This window comes from Lethenteron reissneri, chromosome 25, assembly GCF_015708825.2.
Source record: "Lethenteron reissneri isolate LAM-NWPU_2019-01 chromosome 25, ASM1570882v1, whole genome shotgun sequence".
In the NCBI taxonomy this organism is placed as follows: Eukaryota; Metazoa; Chordata; class Hyperoartia; order Petromyzontiformes; family Petromyzontidae; genus Lethenteron; species Lethenteron reissneri.
Genome location: NC_083803.1, coordinates 16,063,695 through 16,077,181, shown reverse-complemented (window position 1 = coordinate 16,077,181; position 13,487 = coordinate 16,063,695). Strand labels below are relative to the sequence as shown.

Here is a 13,487-nt window from a genome sequence, read left to right as displayed (position 1 = left end):
AGGAGTTCGGGCAATGAGACGAAGTCCAGTCTGTGGAAAAGGGCATTTTCTGTCAACTGAGAATGTGTTTTTTTCCCCCCCAGTAATGTGTTCCTACATGAAATGTTGTTTACGCGGAATATCTGGCCATGTTTGGGAACGTGACAAGCTGAGTGTGTGCGACTCAGAGGGTGGCCGAGAGGCAGGTTAATAGAGGGGTCACGTTTCGCTGGAGTGACAGCTCAATGAAAACCAGGGACCCCGCCACATTATGCCACAACAAGGAGGATCATTGTGAGTTGAAGACAATGTCAGTTTCTTCATACATACGGGCCGGTTTAATCGCTGCTTAGTGTTTACTTAATTCATATATATATAGCGCCCCTATGACTAAAACGGCATGGGAAGGCCTTCCACCAATAGTAGATTGACAAAAGACTAAATTATTAGGATAAAGTCGATGTGTAATTAGCGGTCATGTACAATGCATGGAATATTTGCTCGAAATCAAATTTTACAGCGTGTAAGGTTTAACTATTGAATATACACGCAGTTGCTGTGCAAATCACGCTTTGACTGTTCCACCTGTGCAAATGGAGTGGAAAACTACACAAATGAAACAAGCAAAAAAACAAGATATACAAGGCAGTAAAAATGTTAAAAATTATATAGTCATTAATTGAATTGTATTCCAGAATGATGACAGTCCATCAAATTGGAGGGGGTAAATCATAGTTTTGACCAGTATTTTGGTAGAGAAGTGTGAACTGAAAGACCTTGCAATATGAATGTTGTGTTGCCTTGCATTTGAACGATGGTTGAGTTGCAAATTTTGTAATATGTTAGAGTCGAAATGATGGTTGCTTGTTTATATAAAATACTGAAGCTGATATTTCACTCTGTAACTTATATTTTCTGTTTGTCACCGTGTGACTGGAAATGGCGAATGTGACTCTGACATAAAGAGATAACCCCCTCTTAAAATGCATGCATTAATTTATCATTGTACGCACTGTTCTAATTAAATAAATATAAAACAATTTCAGCCCTTTGTGACTGCATAAAGGCTTAACGCACCGTAATTGTCATGGGACTTGTTCGACCATACGTTACCACACTGATCAACGGATCATGTGGATTGGTGAAGGGACAATGTCTCGCACCGGATCAGATTGATTCCAGGTCATGGCGCTGTGGCCTGTGGCCATGGCCTGTAATCAAACTCGGCTCGCTTGCTTCAGAGCGGAGTGTGCTTACCAATTTACATCAGACCTCGGGTTAAATATAATTACAAACACAGGAGTATTGTTATCTAAAAGTACAATTACGTTGTGGTTGCACATTGTTAAAGTTGACACATTTATAATTGTAATTGACTCCAGGTCTGCTGCGCATTACTTTTAACAAAATTATTTTAATATTCTTTGGCACCCACTCACAACAAAAAACAACTACCGCCGTTCGCCACTGAGTGGTGGCGATGTCACCACGGCGCTTGTGTCAGGCTGGGTTGCGCCTTGCGGCCAGATGAGGTGTCAAAGGCTCTCGCTGCTGACAGGAGGCCACAAAGACAAAGATCCCCCGTATAGCCTTAGCAGACTGTTGGGGCAAGTGCTGTTAGCGAGTAGCGCCTATGAAGGCCGGCACGGCACACGAGGGTGTGGCGGACCAACGCCACGGCCGGTCGACTTTTGTCTTCCCAGTGGCGATGTTTACACACCGCACCAGGTTCTCATTTGACGCTGAGTCGACCTAGGGGAGACCCAGGTCTGGTTCAAATAGTTGACACTGTTATTGGTCGTGAGCGGGATTCGAGCTCGGGTCTCCGGGTTCGTAGCGCAGCGCACTAAACGCACACATACAACAACAACAGCCATTCGCCACGAAGTGGCGGTGACGTCACCACAGCGCTTGTACCAGGCTAGGTGCACGTTGAGGCCACGTGAAGTGTTGAACGCCCGCTGGCAGGAGGTCACGAGACAGACCCAGCAGGTGCCATGGGTCGACTGACTGAGATCACTGGCCGAAGCACCACCTTCTGCCCTCGACTGTGCCAACTTACGCACATACACACACACACGCACGTGCGCAAGCATTCCCGAAACAACAACAACAACGGTGACCTCAACTGGCAAATGTGTTGAGCGAGACCACCCTTCCGTCCTCGGACAACACCGCCGCTTGCGTGGTGACCCGGGGGCTCTTTGGCGAGAGTCGCGCGGCTCGCACGGAGGCTGCGACCGCGTTATCTTCCCGGGACCACGGTGCCAGCGATGGCACGGCACGGGGCAGCGTCCGTCTACCTCGTCAACCCTAGCGCCTTGCCCCTCGGCCGAGCCTTCAGAGTACCACGCCCCGCTTTGATGGCACCCCTTTGAAGTCGCACAATAAACAAGGACATTTGTTTTTGTAATAAATATAGCGAGTGAAGGTCACTGTTGGCCAGCCGGCTTCGCTAATGAGTGACCTCGTCTTGTTGCTGTGACATTTTTTTGTGTCGCACGATTGTATGTTGCTGGAATTATAATGGATTTTTTTTTGGCAAGCAAAGTGGTCATTGTCATTCTTCTTACTCGATTGTTACTTCGTTGTTGTTGCTGTCGTTTTGTGTTTAACGAGGACGATACATCCCAATACCTGTCAACCTCTTATCAGTGCCTACCTTATTACAGATCAATTCAGATTTTATTGGTCACCCCGTGCCCTTATAAATCTCAACGTTCATCCTACAAAGTCCCATCGCAAGGCAGAAACACAAACAAACAGACAAACAAAAATGTGTTGCCGGTGTTGAAACAGCTGTACGCCGTATGGACCTGAAAACTTCACTTTCCTGTACAAGAATACTGGGTAAACCGTATGGGTCGACAGCTTTGACATCCCGTTACCGTTGTGCCAATGCAATCGTCCAGCGAAGGTCGAGATGCCGTAGACTTGCGCGTACATCGCGCGCGATGGTGACCTCGCCCAAGCGAAATCCGTTCTCGCGACGTGGGTGCTGGGAGGCCGTGCCAGATTATCCTCGTAGCAAAAGTAGCTACACATGTAGTAGCTACGGGCCCCGCACTTTCAAGGGCCTCGCGCTCAATTATTTGAAGCTATCAATTCCGGTTCAGTGATTCTGCACTTGCTCTATTACCATAGTACTATACTGCCGTCAACTTTTATGAACGACTGGGTGTGTAAGGTTAGAGATTTGTCTAGTATCTGGCTGTATAGCAAATGAAAAAATACAATTACTTTACTATGCAAGTAAAAAATGTGTGTTTTAATATAATTTTTTTTTATTTGGGGCCCCTTTATAACATATGCAACAGGCCCCGCACTAGCTTAATCCGGCACTGGTGGTGGGGGGTGGAGGTTGCAGGTCAAGAACGAAAATTCAGAAATTCCGAGATTCCGAGCTGCAGCATTTTGCGGGTCAGAGCAGGTGACAAATGCGGCTGCTGGATGCGTTGGCGGTCAACGGTGTTGGGTTGTTTTTGAACCGTCACATTTATCCTCCAGCTCCCACTCTCATGCCACTCTACTCCCCTCTGTGCACTTTCGCGCACTCCAATAATTCCAAGCTGTCTATCGATGCCGGCCACGAATCTTCCCGAAGTGGGAAGTCACTTCGTTCTCCTCCGCTGCCCCCGTGGTCCGAAGCTTCCTTCCCTCAGCCATCCGTCGACTTCCTCGCGTTCAAGTCCAGGCTCAAGACCTTTCTCTGCTTCCGCCGATGACCGACTGCATCTCTGCAAAATAAATGTACTCTAGGGCGTCTAGATATGCAGTCGTAAGTCCTCATACACTTCAAACGTGTGTCTGATTACGAACGAAGTTCAACATAGTTTGAGACCGGTGATAAGGGGCACTGATAAAGCACGGTTGCTAATCGTGTAAATTGCATTACCCCCCCCCCCCTCCCCTCTGTCAATTCCTTTTTTTTTTACCCAAAAAATATTTTCTCTCTTGTATGCATGTACATATGCATGTTGAACTTCTTTCACACCGTGCGTAGCCAACCATGTTAATCAGTGGTGCGGTGGAGAGACAACAAACCAAATACAGAGAGCAGTTCTAAATAAATGAGTTTCCGATCTAGCTGGTTGAAAGTGCGTAGCTCCAGTGGCTTCCTAATATCGGAAGGAAGAGGATTCCAGACGGCCGCATCTGAAAGCACACGATGCAGGGGCCGTCTTTTTTCGATGGCCATCCAAAAGCCGCTGCGAGGATGACTGACGTTATGGTTAATGCTCCTTGGTGAGTGCAGGATGAGGCAAGCGAGGCACAAGGCGAAGTCAGGAAAGGTCAGGGGATTTGTGGAGGTTGAGGAGCGTATCTCCGCCGTGAGCGGAGGTGGGGATGAATGAGATCGCAACTGGTCGGCGTGATCTGAGCTGGCTTTTCAGTGCAAGAAGTTCAAGATACAGTACGTACATACATCCCTCTCTGATAGTGGTCGCCACATACTCAGGCAGCCCCTTGCCTCGCTTGCCTCATTTAACACGTATCTCACTCAACTTGTCTCGTGTATACTTCACGCCTTGGGAATCCTGTTCACCCCATCACCGTCGTCTCCCCCCGGCCCAATGCCCTCTCTCTCTCTCAGTCGTCGGTCAGACACGTGGTGTCTCACAGCGCTGCACGTCTTGCTCGGTCCATGTCTCCTGTGTCTTGCTCATTCCCTTCGCCCGTGTGTCTAATTCGGTTTGCCCCGTATCTCACTCATCCCGTCTCATCTCACGTGTCCCGTACCTCACTCACCCGTGTGTCGCTCGCCCCACGGTACATCAATCAGAATCGGAATATGTATTTATACTGCAGGAGGAATCCGATGAGCTATATGTATATAGCTCTTTTTTTTTACAGATGTTCAGCCGGGGCAGATCAGAACGTTACATCAACGAACACAATACAACAACACGATGGGAGTGCAAAGTGCAAGAAGATTGAACAAATCTAGGAAAGCCCACAACATTGTGCCATCGGCTCCCTGTCCACTCATTAAACTTCAACCATCAAAACAATGGAAGAAGTTTCTTACGACTGCATTTACACGCCAGCATGTGTGAATAAATCGTCAGCCTCCTACGTAATGCATGTTTGTGGTTCTGCATTCTCAGAGTTAAATAGAAATCCTCAGACTCGTGGGGTCCAACAAAGCGTATTTAAATCCTTACGGTGCATTAAAAACCCAGGAGTCGATTTCCAAATGAAGGCGTTTTAAAATTCCTTTAAGGTCAGTAATCTCCAAAGACTAACAGATCAGAGTCAGGAATGTGTTACCCCTCTGGGTTTAGGGGATGCATCCAGGGCCGATAGACAAAGGTAACTCATTCATTAACGTTGATGGAGGATCATTTTGAGAAGAGACCATTTTGATGTGTGCTGTGACCTAAGCTATAAACACCCGAGTTACCATCTCTTGTTATTTTTGAAAGGGTTGCCATGGCAACTTTATTGCCCCCCAAAAGTAGACCTGGCAAATGGGTTCGCATCTCAAAGGAGAAGATTGTGTCGATTCTGCTACATCGCTTTGCTCATTAGCATCATGCTGGGGCATTGAACAGAATGTTTATCCACACAGCCAACATCACGATCCTCTTCCCTCCTCCTCCCTTCTCCTCCTCCTAATCATTTTGTTTCACATAGAGCATCATGGTTCACAATAATCTGTGATAACTCAGCACATGGACATCGCACCAAATAGACAAAGTACCAGACAAGACATTCAACGTTTTGATGACGAGAATACTTAAGTAATTCGTCACGCTAACTTATAGCGTGAGGCTTATATTAAAGCAGGCTATGTGCAGTGAGTAAAGTTAACAATGTATCGCCATTTGTCAATCCACTGCTAGATGAAGACCTCTCCATGCTGTGTCGGTCGTGGGGATTTGTTTGTCCATCCTCAACCAAGCTGGCCAGCAGCATACGTTGATGTTGTTATCTGTGACAGGGAATCAAACTCAGGTCGCCATGTTTAGTAGCGCAATACGCTAACCACTGCACCACCGCTCCACCCAAGTGCAGCGATTCTCTTGTTTATATTTTAATGTATGTAAAGTACGATATATTTCGAGAAACGGATAAGCCCGTGTGCTTTTGACATCCAAATTGGCAAAAATAGGCAGTTCCACAAGTTAGGCAACCTCGTGGTGTCACGTTGAAGGTAATCATCTCTAATTTTAGAGAACATGGCTTATTTTAGGATTAAGTCGAAGCTGAAAGCACCATCGCCAGCATGGATGAAAAGTTAGTTGGTCCGAGGAAGACCGACACGGCAGTCTTCTACGAACGTTTCCCCCTCACTCGGAAAGTTGAACAAATAATTTCCATTCTAGATTTGAAGCTTTCGTGACTGCAAGGATTCATACTATTAGTTTTTTCGGTAAAGTCACGTAGGTAAAAAATGAAATTAAAATTAATAAAAATAAAATAATAAAAATCATTTCCATCTGAAGTCCAAATCGAATTGGTTCCCATTCTGACTCTGTCATGCACATGTGAAAAGCCACTTCATAACTCACATCAAACCCACATGTTTATAGTGTCTCTAATGTACATCCGAAATCGTGGAATGAACCAAAGGTACTGTACGTGTACAGGGTGCCAGAGCAAAGGGAAATTGTGATACCCCTTAAGTCAGCATCGTACAGCAAGCGGTGTGATATTACAGAGGCTTAAATCCATTGGTTCCGTTGTGAAACTCGAACGCAGGGATTTACTCAATCTGAAACAGAATGCAATTGCAGGCTTTACGCTTTTATCGCCCTTTTGGCAGATAAAGGTGGAAAATGAACCACGTGTAACTGTCTGAACATTGGGTGACTGTTTATAGTTTTCTATATCGGACCATGAATGATGTATTGCCCAAATAAAAAATGCTACCCACAAGCTACTTAATTGTAATCTACGTAAGCAATAATTGCTCCCTCCTGGACCCTACTAAAAAAAGAAGTCATGAGACTCAGCGAGGCTTTCCTGGGTAAAATGACGTTTATAGTTTATTATTAACTTATTAAAAAGGGCCCATTAAAGTAGGTCATGAAATGCACAAGGAGCAGTCGTGGAGTTCGCTACTGACACCACGGTTGCCATCTGAGTTACAAGAGAACTTTCGTGGAAAGCGCAACACCTCGTCGTGCTGGAATAAGATGGAGAGACTCCGTGTACGATGTGCACTCTCTCTCTCGAGGCCTATTATTGCACAACTGCCAAACACAACCTGGCAAGTTTAATGGCCTGGGAAGAGTGACAGATTCCCCTGGACAGCTGCCTCAAGGAGAGCATGATCCTGAGAAAACCAGGACAGGTGACAACCCGAAATGAAGTGTGAATATGATGTGACAAATAACGGACGGATGGTCACGGCACAGTCTTGCATTATATGCAATTATTTTTTTACCACTATTGCTTGAAGCAATGTGGAAAGTATGCAAGGAATGTATGGCACTGTGTGTATTAGGCGTGTAATAAATCGGCCTCCCACATCTCCGTGATTGGATGAATCATCAAGATTTAGAGTCGTGATTCACCTGCATATTAAAAAACCCATGATCTTTCTCCTTAGTATTTTTTCTGGGTTATACTTTTATTTCCTACATTACCATCAGTTCAACATGCGAACATAGTTTGATCATACTCCACCACTCTGACCATTTGTGGTTGCTGAAGGTATGGAGCAATAGATGTCGGAGCAGAGTACGCTACAACATCATACATGTCTGCACCGCCTTCTGTTGACAATGCAGCCCTGCAGCAGCCTCCAGCACCTGTTTTACTTATTATGGGTCGCCCATCCAAGCTCTTTGCAGGCATCAAAACCTGCTTAGCATCTGAGATCGGTCGGACGGACTCCAGAGCGTGTTGCTCATATGTACGCGCGTGCACGTGCGTGTGTGTGCATATCACACACGCACACACCGACTCGCGCATATCGTACATATTTGGCATCGGTGGCTTTGGACGTGATTCCTTCGTCTTCTTCTTCACACGAGTGTTGCGTGATATTTCGTGCTGGGAGTCAAACGGTGGCTGTCGCCAAGGTCCTGTGGGAAAGAGGGTCACGGGTGTCCAAATGTGAATGCCAGGAGCTGCCCCCCCCCCATCCTCCCCCCCACTGTGTGGCAGCTGCCGTGGGAAGGGCTGCTGCTGGTTTACGTGGCTCATCTGAATCCGCTCCCACAGGTTCAAGCAACACAGCCCCAGCGGACACCATGGCTGGTCGCCCTGTCGCCTGGGCCTGGGCTGCTAGGCAGCTGGTGGAAGAAGGGATGTACGTATGTATGTTGAACTTCTTTCGCACCGTACGTAGCCCACCCGTGCTCATCGGAGGTGCGGGGGAAGAACAACAAACTAAACACAAAAAGCAGCTCAAAGGAAATGAGTCTTCAAACTAGATTGAAGAGTGCTCGGCTCCAGTGGCTTCCTAGTCTCGAAATGAATGGTGGGGCAGCACATTGTACATGCCTGCTCTGAGAAATGTAGTAAACGTTTGTCACACACACATATAAAAAAGCTGTGTTTAGATTTAAAAGATATATATAATCACCATATGAAGTACTTTGTAATTTGTTATATGTGTGTGACCATGACGAGGACTGCCAGTCAAAAAACACTGACATTAAAAAATAATAATCTGTAAATGGAAATGCCATCAAGTGGCAGTGAGGACAAAGTGATGCTATTGTTATATAGTACCTGCAAATGTTTCACACGGCCTTAGTTTGACACGGCACTTTACAGGTTTTACACTGAACAAATAATTTAGTGAAATATTGTCTATTAAAACAGTGTCCGTCCCGTCCGTCGGCATTTGATGAAGGAGTATCCTGCTCAAGCTGTTACCTGATACGCACGGAGCAGCTGCTCTAGATTTAACAAGTTAAAGTCTGAAATCTCTTTTGCGCACCATACTAGAGTCATGGAATGTTAATGTTTACCACAGGCTGAGTTATTTAAAATGCAATATGTTGGGTGTAGGAAGGGGGGGGGGGTAACAGCAAAAGCATTTGATGGCAAAAGTTAGGGCTTGTTGAATGTTCAACCTGTGAAATCTTTGAAAAGGAAATATCTCACCCAGGTTTTTTTCCTGTGCGACACATTCCTTACGCGAGCCATTCCTACCCACTGCTTAAGATGCAGAGTAGCTCTTCCAGGGAGCGGCGTTCCCTACTACACCCACTGTTTCTCAAGGGGGTGTGAACCGTGTGTTTTACCTCCGGAATGTATTCTTTGGTAATTTAAAGTTCACACTTGTGTCATTACCTGCTGGGCTTACAACAGCATCCATTCAGATAAAAGGCATTTGATCTTCACGTGCTTTTACACACTTAGACATAAATGCTGTGCATACATACCCTGTTGATTGTGATTAATGGCTTCCACATATCCAATGGTCTTCTCAAACGAATTCCTTCAAATAATTATACCACTTAACTGTTTACAATTCTAAATACGGGATGTATCAAATGTACGATTTTCAAGGAGTTACATTTCGATCTACTGTGCTTCTAGGCTAACAATAAACTCGTAAACAAGCCTTATAATAGGTGTCATTTGAGGGTTAGAAAAATAATGAGAAACACAACGGGAAGTAAATTGCTAAATATTAACAAAGCTAACCGAAAATGAGACGAGTCATTCTAGGTTCTCAGTAGAGGACCTTTAAAGGATAAACACGTGTCATGATTAAATGGTTGGCCTTCCGGGTGCTAATCGGCCACATTTTTAATGAGTGCAATCTCTGGTCCCTATGCACACTGGAAACCTCAAGCTGTCCTTAATCGTAGCAGGGAAAGTACAAATGCATTGGCTGGGCCCAAAAAAGAGAATTCCCAGGATATGCTGTGTCTGGTAAGGTCACATACATCAATTTTGTCATGCATTCCGCGAGTTTACATTCACATCCACCGCATGTCCTCCCTGCAGTCCCATGAATATTGAATCAGGCCCATCTGTGCAAAAAAAAGAATTTGGCAGCTTTCGCTCCCTGATATTAAAATGCAGTCCCGTCTCCTATAACGCCGCGTGGTGTTTTCATGACGTGAATTGGATATAACGCGATCTAGTTAATGGGACTGCGTCGCGCGAGTAGGAATACGCGGTTGTATGGATGCCTCGGGGTAGCATCGCACAAGGCATTGGGATGCTGCTGGATGCTTCTCGATGCTACCCACGCGCCTCAGTCTTTGTTCAGCCTGCGTACGCATCTCTCGTGTTATCGCAGACTGTGCTTTACCCCACACTATATATGATTAATAATAACGAGATTTTTTCATAACGGGGTGTGTTTCACATTACAGGAAAACAGACTGCAGTTCATATTTTCACAGCACAAGTTATTTGTAGGGTGAAGTATTTTCTTGCTTGTTGATTTTGCGTTTTATAATGTTGGGTTTCAAAAAACATACACCACCGCGTTGGCTGTTCAGTTATGAAGCTGTCTGTATTTTGATGAGCTATTTGTGCAAACGCCACGATTTATGGTGCAGAAACTAATTAGCACCGCGGTGCATGCGTGCACATACATTGGACAAGCTTGCAAAAATCCCTCCTAGAACAGGAAAGACTCTTGTAATACTCTTCGTCAGTCCCCTGCTGGTTGAAGGCCTCCCCATTCCATGTCAGTCATGTGGTTTTGTTTTAGACCATACTTCACCATGCTGGTCAATGCAGGCTGGTAAAAAAAATGAGGGGTGGAGGATCAGGACCGGTTCACATATCAATCACTACTGATATTAGCCGTGGCTGGGAATTGAATTGAGGTTGTTGGGTTCGTGGTGCAGCAAGACAACAGCTGCGCCACCACTCCATCTCCCAGTGCTATTGGTGAGCGCATATCAGTCTGGCACAGTGCACAATGGGGGTGGTGATGCAGTGGTAGGCACATATCAATACATCGAATTATGGAACGATCCATCGAATCAGCGATTATATCGATGGGTACACTCGCGATAACCCGCATCACATTGTAGGGAAATAATTGATCATTTATGGTTAATGCAACTTATATGGAATTGATACGCGCTAGTGAACAATATGGTTTAAATCAAGCCGTACAAATGAGAAGATAAAAAGTTCACGAAAAATAACGTACTGTTTTCTTGCATCCTATTGCAACTATGAATCGTGACAATTAATACAATTGCTGGAGGAGGGGGTGAAGGGCTGGCTGAGTAAATCATTACATCATGGCTATGCCGTGGGAGATGTATGCCTTGGTCTTGTGCTCATACTTTGCACCCTGTACTCATTTTATGAAGATCCGCCCGAAAGTTTGTACAGGCGACCAGCTACAACGGCCAAGTGCTGACTACTGCGCCATAGCAAGGAATTGAACCCAGGTGGATGGGATTTTAACGTCGTGAGTTCACGCTGCTCCTCACCTCCAGAGATTCAGCCGCGGTATGATGGTTAGCAACATTCGAGTTACAATCCAGAGGTCGACGCTTCCGTTATGTCTGAAGGAATGGTCGCGTTCTTAACGCCCCCCCCATGTCCACCGATCAGCATAAACAGGTACATGGCGGCTCGTCGACCGGCAGGTTGCACGTAGTTGGGGTTAAGTAAGAGTCAACTCGCTCCTCTTGCAAGGTGTGTGGTCAGTTTCAGTTTTCAGGTTCATTTATTAGGTATAACCCTGTGAGCCATGCAGCTCTTCAATCGGGTGCAACCGCAACAAAACATGAACAAGAAACATCTTAAAGTGACTACAGCAAAATCCTGAAAACAGCAAAGTCTTCCAGAAAAAAACCCACCGTATTTCAACGCTGTGTGCAAAAAATCCCAGTGGGATGCAAGTCAAACAATAACAACCATAAGACAATGTAGATTAAAATCATCAGACTAACTCTGTACCACAAAAAACAAACATGGCTAATCCAGGGTGGAAGAGGACAAAATACCATCGATAGTGGCTCTCTACAGCCGCCGCGAGCGGATGCCCTTCCGCCAGCAGTTGGCGTGAGCGAGACACTTGCAGGGTTGCGCCTTTACCTCCCCACCCCCCCCCTCTGAGCGAGCGTACAGCACGCATTGTGATCCACGTTGTACACGAGCAGAGTCATTGTCGTGCGCGCGCCGTCACGACGTTGCGCGCGTGAACAACGCGCGACTGTGTCTGCGCTAGGGCGCCGCTGCGGGTCCCTTTGTCCCGGGGCAGCTGGGGGTGTCAACCCGCAACCGGTCGGGGCTTTTGACAAAACGGCAACGCACGGGCGCTGCTGCTACGTGTCCCCCCCCAGCTTGCATTTTTGCACGTCCACGTTTCATTAGCATATCGTGATAAGCTACCACCCCCCCCCCTCACGCCGGCTACTGTATGGAAAACAAAATACAGACCCGATCCAGGCTTTTAAATATTTATTATAGATTTTTTTTTAGATAAATACTTTGAGCGCATTTTGCCTCCATTCATTTTGGGTAGCTGTCTTTGTGGAGTTTTATTTTTTGGGGGGGGACATTGAGAAATGGTTTTGAATGTTATTTTTAAGCACAAAACTTTACTTCTCGGCCCCCATACTGTCATCTTAACATTCGCAATGAGTTCGGGTTAGATGCCCTCTAATAGGCCCTTCAGTGGCATATGTTCCCGTAGACCATCCCATAAAGCACTTCTCAAGCCACTTGACATTATGAAAAGTGTTTTTAAAATACTTCAGTTGAAGCCCAGTATTCTTAAGTGTCTCAGGAATTTTGTTGTTTTTTTCCCCTTGTTTAGTTTTCTTTAGGTTTTGTGTAGTGCCTCCTATTTGTGTAAATTCTGGTTAAATTTAGATTTATTGGAGTGGCAGAATTGGTCACATTTGAGTTATTTTCTGTTAATTCCATCGCCGATGTTATTCATTGCTAAACAACACGCCTTTGTGTATGTTTTTTTCTCTCTCTCTCTCCCATATGTATCAGTTTCCAGGTTGTGGTCACAGAGGCTTTGTGCCTCTTGAGGAAATGATATTAATCACTTCGTAAATGCTGGCTGGTTAATGGACACGAGGGAGAGAGAGAGAGACACACACACAGCGTTCGGCAAGGGAAGGAAGGAAGGATGTTGATTGAAAAGTCTGTTTGGGGGCGTTGTGGTAGATTTTGAGGGAGAGGCGTTTGTTTGGGTTTGCGTTCGGGCCGGGGGAAGCACGGATGAGTACTCTTAGTTCTTTCGGTAAAGTCACGTAGGTAAACAAATGAAATTAAAATTAATAAAAAAAATAAAATAATAAAATCACGTCATTTTAATTTCATTTTAGATTTTCATTTCATTTTTGAAATTAAAATTAATAAAAAAAGAAAAAAATCACGTGATTTTATTATTTTTTTTATATTTTAATTTCATTTTTTACCTACGTGACTTTACCGAAAGAACTAAGAGTATGAATCCTTGCAGTCACGAAAGCTTCAAATCTAGAATTAAGCACGGATGAGGGGTTTTTTTTAGGGGGAGATGAAGAGGGATGGAGATGGGGTGGAGAGATGCCGGGTGGGTGGGTGGGGTTGGTGGGGGTGGATGCCGGGTGGAGGGATGC

The 13,487-nt window shown here is 45.5% G+C and overlaps 1 protein-coding gene across 1 annotated transcript in view; it reads left to right on the top strand.

Moving 5' to 3' along the window:
- LOC133346896 (FERM domain-containing protein 6-like) overlaps window positions 1-13,487 on the top strand; it is a 58,734-nt gene that overhangs the window by 14,854 nt on the left and 30,393 nt on the right. The window lies entirely within an intron of this gene.